The 8,087-nt window shown below is 51.0% G+C and overlaps 1 pseudogene; it reads left to right on the top strand.

Moving 5' to 3' along the window:
• Window positions 1-3,175: 3,175 nt before the first annotated feature.
• On the top strand, window positions 3,176-4,975 carry LOC133751421 (heterogeneous nuclear ribonucleoprotein H3-like; annotated as a pseudogene).
• Window positions 4,976-8,087: the final 3,112 nt, after the last annotated feature.

Genomic DNA, 8,087 nt, shown 5'->3' on the forward strand with positions numbered 1-8,087 from the left:
GGCCCGGGCGTCCTCACTGGCAGCTTAGCTGCTAGGCCAAACAGCAGCCCATGGCTCATGGGGCAACGCGTTGGAAGCACGCTTGTTCCCTAGATTAGCTCATTTGTGCACACCTTGGAATAAACGTCCTTCCAACGCAGGTTAATTAACTAGTATTCTGCAGTTGCAAGGCAAAACTGTGATTGTTTGTGACTTAATGAGCTGGATGAAGCAGGACTTGGGAATTATTTTACAATCAAAGCAAAATAGAGGACTAAGTTGGTTTCTGAAGCAAATGCAATTCCTGATTCCTTTTTAAAATGATTGGTTTATTTGAGAGGCAGAGAGGCCGAGACAGATGGACAGACAGAGCACTCCCTGAATGCCTGCAGCAGCTGGGGCCGGACGGGGACAAAGCTGAGAACCTGGGACTCACTCACTCCACGTGGTGAAGGAACCCAGTCCCCTGAGCCCTCCCTGCTGCCTCCCAGGGTCTGCGTTAGCCGGAAGCTGCGGTCAGGAGCCGGAGCTGATTCAAACCCAGGTGCTCCAGTGTGGGACGTGGGGATCTTAACCACTAAGCCAAATATCCGCCTACTGCTTTTTGTTTAAAAAATTATTTTTATTTATTTGAAAGGAAGAAAGAGACAGACAGATGGATGGAAAGACAGATCTCCCATGTGCTGATTCACTCCCAACCTTCTATGCCCACAACAGCCTGGGCTGGGCCAGGCCAAGGCCAGGAGCCAGGAGCTCCCTCTGGGTCTCCCATGTAGGTGACAGGAGCCCAACTACTGGAGCCAGCACAGCTGCCTCCCAGGGTGCACATTAGCAGGAAACTGGAATGGAAAGCAGAGCTGAACTTGAACCCAGGCCCTCCAATGTGGGATACAGACATCCCAAGCAAGGCTGCACCAAACACCCACCCCTGCACCTCCTGTTTTTTTTCCTTTTTAACATCCTCAGAACAGCCTCATTTTTCTCATTCACTGATCCTATAATAAATACATATTCTAAAAGGTGAACTTATAAAATAAATTCCTTCTACTAAACACCACTTTATCTTCTGTATGAATGAGAGCCTCAAATAACTGACAATCACACGGGCTGGGAGTGTGGGGGGAAGAGCAACCTGAAGCAGAGGCTGGCGCTGTGGCGCAGCGGGTTAAAGCCCTGGCCTGAAGCGCGGCATCCCATATGGGCGCCAGTTTGAGTCCCGGCTGCTTCGCTTCTGATCCAGCTCTCTGCTATGGCCTGGGAAAGCAGTAGAAGATGGCCAAATTCCTTGGGCCCCTGCACCTGCGTGGGAGACCTGGAAGAAGCTCCTGGCTACTGGCTTCGGATTGGCGCAGCTCTGGCCGTTGCGGCCAACTGGGGAGTGAATTATCGCATGGAAGACTCTCTCTCTCTCTCCTCTCTGTAACTCTGGCTTTCAAATAAATGAATAAATCTTAAAAAGAAAAAAAAAAAGTTGAAGCAGTTGAGCAAAGCACCAGGGGCCATGACTGAGAGATGCTCAGGGCGACACGCCCTGGGGGTGTGGCCTGCATGGAGAGCCGCCCGCCCCACCCCACCCCCAGCTTGTCCACTGTGCGGTTCTGGAACCTACCCTTGAAAACATCCCGCAGAAGCCTGACGTCAGACATCTGCCGCTTTCCAAGAATTCACATTGTTTTCTTGAAGGCCAACATGTGCTGGATACAAAGTGGATCATCTGGGACATGAACCAGTGCCCATATGGGATGCCAACATGGCAGGCGGTGGCTCAACCCCCTATGCCCCAACACCAACCCCTATGCACTTAATTTTACTGCCCCCTTCTCCTTGTTGATTTCCTTCTTACCCAACAATGAAATCCTGGATTACCTTGGGTTGGGACCCAGGCCGCTCCTATTTCTACATCTGAACTGAATTCCTGGCCATCTTATTCAATTAGCATAGCTTTGATGACCACTGCTGCTACTTATCCCCAAATGTGTTTTTCCAGCTCAGATCCAACTGCCCAGCTGTGTATTGCACAACTTGAAGGTCTCAAGGCACCACCCTAAGTCAACAGGTCCAAAGGCCCCTGGGTTTATTGCCCCACACCTGCTTCTCCCCTGGGGGGGGGGGTCCCTCTTCTAGCCAAACAAGAATCCTGAGCATCCATACGACAAATTACTCACTCTCACCATCCCCCACCCTGCCGTGCCTTGTCCTGCCTGGCAGCTCCATCCTCCAAATAGTTCTCTTTGTCACTCCTAAGTCCCTCCATGCCTACTCCCTTCCAGGCTACCATAGGACTTCCCCTGGGCCCCAGGGCCGGTCTCCCAGCTGGAGGGCCTCTCCTCCTTTTACCGCCTTCTCCCATTTCTAGCTAGAGATCTCTTCTAAAAACACATCTGATACTATCAGCCCCCGCTTCGACATCCTCCCCCTGCTTTTAGGATAAAAACAAAGCGTGGGCTAGCCCCTCCTTACCCCGCCAACCTCGCTTGGTCCCGCGCTCACTTTCATTTTCTTCCCACCTGTCTCAATGACCTTCCTGACCTCATGGCTTCTGCACATCCTGTTTCCCTGCTTTGTCTAGCTCACTGTCCTCATTCTCGAAGCTGAATGCATCGTCTTGTCTGGAAACCCTTGTCTGGAATGCCTCGCCACATTACAGTCCTCTGTCATAAGTGTTTTTAACACCATATTGCTGTCGCTGGTAGCACTTGTCACTACTACAAGTTGAATTTGTCAGTGTGGTTCTGCAGTCATTGTCGGGGTCCCGTGCTAAGCTGTAAGCTCTGTCCGGTTTTTCTCAGTTGCATCACACTGCGTAACACAAGGCCTGCCTCACGGTGAGCCCTCAGCAAATATCCAGAGAGTTAATAGATGCAGAAAGATAGGTACTGTTGTTAACGCCATGTAGTGTGAAATCGAGGCCCACAGAGGTGAGGCAGCTCAGCTAACAGGAAGCTGAGTCCAAATTGAAGCTGCCCTCCCGGTTCCAGAATCTACAGAGCTTGAGCGGTCCGGCTTTCTCAGGTGGACCAGACGCCGAAACTGGATTACCAGAAGTTTCCTAAGGACATCAGCTCCCTGCAGCCACAGCTGTGTAGCCCAGGGAACTGAAAGGCAGAATTCTAGAATCAGAGCAGAATCCTAGAGCCCTGGAGCAGGATGAGATTTCGAAATCTTCTGGTGAGACAGGGCATTGAACTCAAACCACATGGAGACGGTTTGGGTTACGAAACCTAGCAGTCCACATGACGCTAGTGGTGGGACAGCAGGCTTTGTGGACCACCGTTTGGTTGCAGCAAAGAGGAAATAGTTCTGTTCTTTCAAGGGTTGGAAATGGTGCCAAATGGGATAACACTGACGACGGACTACTGGGGAGAAGCACAGGGGAAGCCCTCGTGCAGTTTGCTCAGAAGGAAATAGCAGGGGACAGACACTATGGCGTAGCAGGCTAAGCCTCCACCTGCGGTGCCAGCATCCCATATGGAGGCCGGTTCGGATCCCGGCTGCTTCTCTTCTGATACAACTCTCTGCTTATAGCTTAATAAAGCAGTGGAAGATGTTCCAAGTGCTTGGGCCCTACACCCACGTGGGAGACCCGGAAGAAGCTCCTGGTTTCAGATCGTCCCAGCTCCGGCCCTTTTGGCCATTTAGGGCGCAAACCAGCAGATGGTAGACTGTCTCTGTCTCTCCCTCTTTGTCTGTAACTCTGCCTCTCAAATAAACAATTTTTTAAAAAATGGAATTAGCATAAAATGCTCCAGGGAAATACAAGGAAAGAATAGGGCACAGGTATATTGAGATCTTCACAAGTAGCAGGTGTAAAATCAAGGATTTTGTGATCCCCGAAGAAGACTGCTGGGACAGAGACCAGGACCGTGTGAGAGACCGACAGGAGGGAGAGGGACCAGGACCGTGTGAGAGACAGACAGAAGGGAGAGGGACCAGGACCGTGTGAGAGACCGACAGGAGGGAGAGGGACCAGGACCGTGTGAGAGACCGACAGGAGGGAGAAGGAGTTATTCCGGAGCTGGGCCTGGGAGTACGTTTGACAGAGTGCAACGAGGAGGTGAGGGATATGATGGTGGCTAGGGAGGTTTGAATGCCTGTGGTGGCTATAATAATATGGCTATGGAAATGGTGGCTTTGATGACAGAATGAAAGATGGATGAGGTATGGGAGGACATGGCTACGGTAGAGCTGGTGATGCCAGTTCAGGTTTTCACGGTGGTCATTTTGTACAGATGAAAGGGCTGCCTTTTCTTGCAACTGATATTGCTAATTTGCCCTTACCACTAAATCCAATGCCAGTTCATATGGATGTAGGGGCTGATGGCAGAAAACAGGAAAAGCAGATGTCGAGTTTGTGACACATGAAGATGCAGTAGCTGCCACGTCTAAAGAAAAAAAATAATATGCGGGCCGGTGCCATGGCTCAATAGGCTAACCCTCCGCCTTGCGTTGCCGGCACACCGGGTTCTAGTCCCGGTTGCCCCTCTTCCAGGCAAGCTCTCTGCTATGGCCAGGGAGTGCAGTGGAGGATGGCCCAAGTGCTTGGGCCCTGCACCCCATGGGAGACCAGGAGAAGCACCTGGCTCCTGCCTTTGGATCAGCGCAATGCACCGGCCGCAGTGCACCAGCCGCGGCGGCCTTTGGAGGGTGAACCAACGGAAAAGGAAGACCTTTCTCTCTGTCTCTCTCTCTCTCTCTCTCTCACTGTCCACTCTGCCTGTCAAAAAAAAAAAAAAGAAAAAAAATAATAATACGCAACATCAATACACTGAACTCTTCTCGAATTCTGCTCCTGGTGACGGCTCTGGAAGGGGAGGCTACGGCAGAGATGGAGTGGATAATTGAGGAGGATATGGACCTGTTGGAAGAATGGGAGTGAGGAACATTACAGTGGAGGATACGGTACCAGCGATGGCTTGGGTGGTTAGGCCGTGGCGGTGGAGGCAATGGCAGTCACTGTGGTCAAGGCGGCAAGAGTGGATGGCGTGGGACGTGCTGAAAGCCTCACCACCAACACACGTACAAGTTCCAACAACAGCGTCTGCTTTCCTAGACTTTCTTACAGATTTCTTTTGTATTTTAAGAACTTTACAGTGACTGGAGGAATGTGTTTTCAAAATATTGTTTGGCAAAACAACAGCTTGGGATGGGAAAATCTGTTTTCTGTAGATTTTTTTTTTTTTTTTTTTATTTTAGACAGGCAGAGTGGACAGTGAGAGAGAGACAGAGAGAAAGGTCTTCCTTTGCCGTTGGTTCACCCTCCAATGGCCGCTGCGGTAGCGCGCTGCGGCCGGCGCACCGCGCTGTTCCGATGGCAGGAGCCAGGAGCTTATCCTGGTCTCCCATGGGGTGCAGAGCCCAAACACTTGGGCCATCCTCCACTGCACTCCCTGGCCACAGCAGAGAGCTGGCCTGGAAGAGGGGCAACCCGGGACAGGATCGGTGCCCCGACCGGGACTAGAACCCGGTGTGCCGGCGCCGCAAGGCGGAGGATTAGCCTGTTGAGCCACGGCGCCGGCCTGTTTTCTGTAGATTTTATTTGTTGCACACTTTGACTTAAAAATAAATTTTTATATTCAGTTCACAAAAAAAAAAAAAAAAAAAAGAGAGAGAGAGAGAGAAATCTTCTGGAGAGAAATACCAGGCCCGGGTGCAGCATGTTAATCAGCCACTTGTGATGCCGGCATCCAATCAGAGCACTGGTTGGAGCCCCAGCTGCTCCACATCCAATCCCACTCCCTGCTAAGGTGGCTGGGAAGGCAGCAGAGGAAGCCCCGAGTGCTTGGGCCCCTGCGCCCACGTGGGAGGCCCATTTGGCCTAGCAGCTGAGATGCATCTGGGACACGCACATCCTAGGATGGAATTCCTGGGCTCAATCCCAGCTCCGGCTCCCGACCCCAGTTTCCTGCTAATGTGAACCCCAGGAGGCTACGTGTGATGGCTCAAGTAGTTGGGTCCCTGCCACACATGTGGGAAAGCCAGAATGAGCTCCAGGTTCCTGACTCCTCACTTTAAGCTGGCCCAGCTAGCCCCAGCTGTAGCTGTTGCAGGTATCTGGGGATTGAACCAGTAGATAGGAGCTTTCTCTGTCTCTCTTTTCCTCTATGTCAATTTCTCTCTCTCTCTTTCTTTCTCTTTCTCCCTCCTTCAAAGTCTTAATTATCTTACTGTGGTTTATACTTATGTACAAATGTTATGTCAATTTTTTTAAAGATTTATTTTATTTATTGAAAGACAGTTACAGAGAGAGAAAGGTCTTCCATCTGCTGATTCACTCCCCAAATGACTGCAATGGCCAGAGCTAAGCTGATCCGATGCCAGGAGCCAGGAGCTTCTTCTGGGTCTCCCACTTGGATGCAGGGGCCCAAGGACTTGTTCTGTCTTCTACTGCTTTCCCAGGCCACAGCAGAGAGCTGGGTTGGAAATGGAGCAGCAAGGACTCGAATCGGCGACCATATTGGAGGGCCGCCGCTGTGGGCCAGGACTTAAAGCCACTGTGCCATAGCGCCGGCCCAATGTGTCAATTTTTAAAAATCAGACTCAAAAGCCTGTGGGCCCTGTTGGTGTGTCAGCACCACAGACAGCAACACGACCCCTGGGAAAAATTTGCTAATATCTTGGGTTCAGTTTTTCTTACAGATAGTGATTAACACAACGAAGCTTGCCTGAGAAATGCAACCGATTGTTTTCTAACAGCAAAACACAAGGTACACAAGGTATAGCGGCAGGGGTGGGGGCACAGTTGGTGTGGTCCGGGTGGAGGAAACAAATGCGTTTCTTATCTTTGTCCTCCAGCTGGTTCCAGACTCTTCTCTGACATTATTAAGAGCCTGGCAGGTGCTTCGAATGTTTGCTTCCATCAAGTTGCTTTGCCATTTTAATCTGTAAGTGGTTCTGGCCAGTTTCCTTTCCTGGGTGTTCTGTGTTGCCTGGTCACTGAATTTTGCCAGCCTCACCTGCCCAGCAACCAGGTACATGGATAAGGTCCCGTTAGGAGTGGTCAGGAAGTCCCCTCGGACTCCTGCCAGCCCTGTCATTCTGATAAAAGAGACGTGAAGTAAGCCGCAAGTGTCTGCCGTTGTCCACACTCGAGTTCTCCTTGGGTCCCTGAGGAGGGAGAGAGGGGCCGTGGGGAGGTGGTTTCATCACTGCTGTTGGCTGGGCTGAAGTCAGGCCCAGCTCCAGTGAGCCCTCTGTCCCTGAAAACAACCCCTAAAATGGCGAGCATAACGCCCTAGTCTGTTGGAGCTACAAAGGGCCTAAGAGCTTTTGTCTAAAACAGTGGAGGCACAACGGTTATTTCTTTATTCAACAAATATTTTTAAAGTTTATTTATTTATTTGAAAGGCAGTGTAACAGCGAGAGAGGGAGAGAGAGACAGAGAGAGAGACGAGAGAGAGAGAGAGATCTTCCATCAGATGGTTCACACCCTCAAATGCCCACAACAACCAACAGCGGGCCTGGCTGAAGCCAAGAACCAGGAACTGTATCTGGGTTTCCTATGTGGGTGGCAGGCACCCACGTACTTGGACCTTCATCTTCTGCTTCCCAGGTGCGTTAGCAGGAAGCTGGACCAGAAGGGGAAATGGGGCTATCTTATGGGCTCTGATAGGGGATGCAGGTATTCCAAGAGGAGGCTTAACCCACTGTGCCACAACACACACACCCCCAACAAATGTTCATGAAGTGTCCACTTACATCAAGGATCAGCAAGATACTGGGTATAAAAAAACACAGCTCAGAGACAGTGCTGTGGTGTAGAAGGTTAAGCATCTACCTGTGGAGCCAGCATCCCACATGGGCACCGGTTCAAGTCCCAGATGCTCCACTTCCAATCCAGCTCCCTGCTGGTGGTCTGGGAAAGCAGAAGATGGCCCAAGTGCTTGGGCCCCTGCACCCACGTGGGAGACCTGGAAGATGCTCCTGCCTCCTGGCTTCAGATCAGCTCAGCTCCAGCTATTGCAGGCATTTGGGGAGTGAACCAGCAGATGGAAGACCTCTCTCTCTGTCTCTCCCTCACTCTGTTTGTAATTATACCTCTCAAGTAAATAAATAAATTTTTAAAGACAAACAAAAAACACAGCTCCTCCTCCCAGAAACTCAGAGTCAGG

Source organism: Lepus europaeus, chromosome 22 (assembly GCF_033115175.1).
Source record: "Lepus europaeus isolate LE1 chromosome 22, mLepTim1.pri, whole genome shotgun sequence".
NCBI lineage: Eukaryota > Metazoa > Chordata > Mammalia > Lagomorpha > Leporidae > Lepus > Lepus europaeus.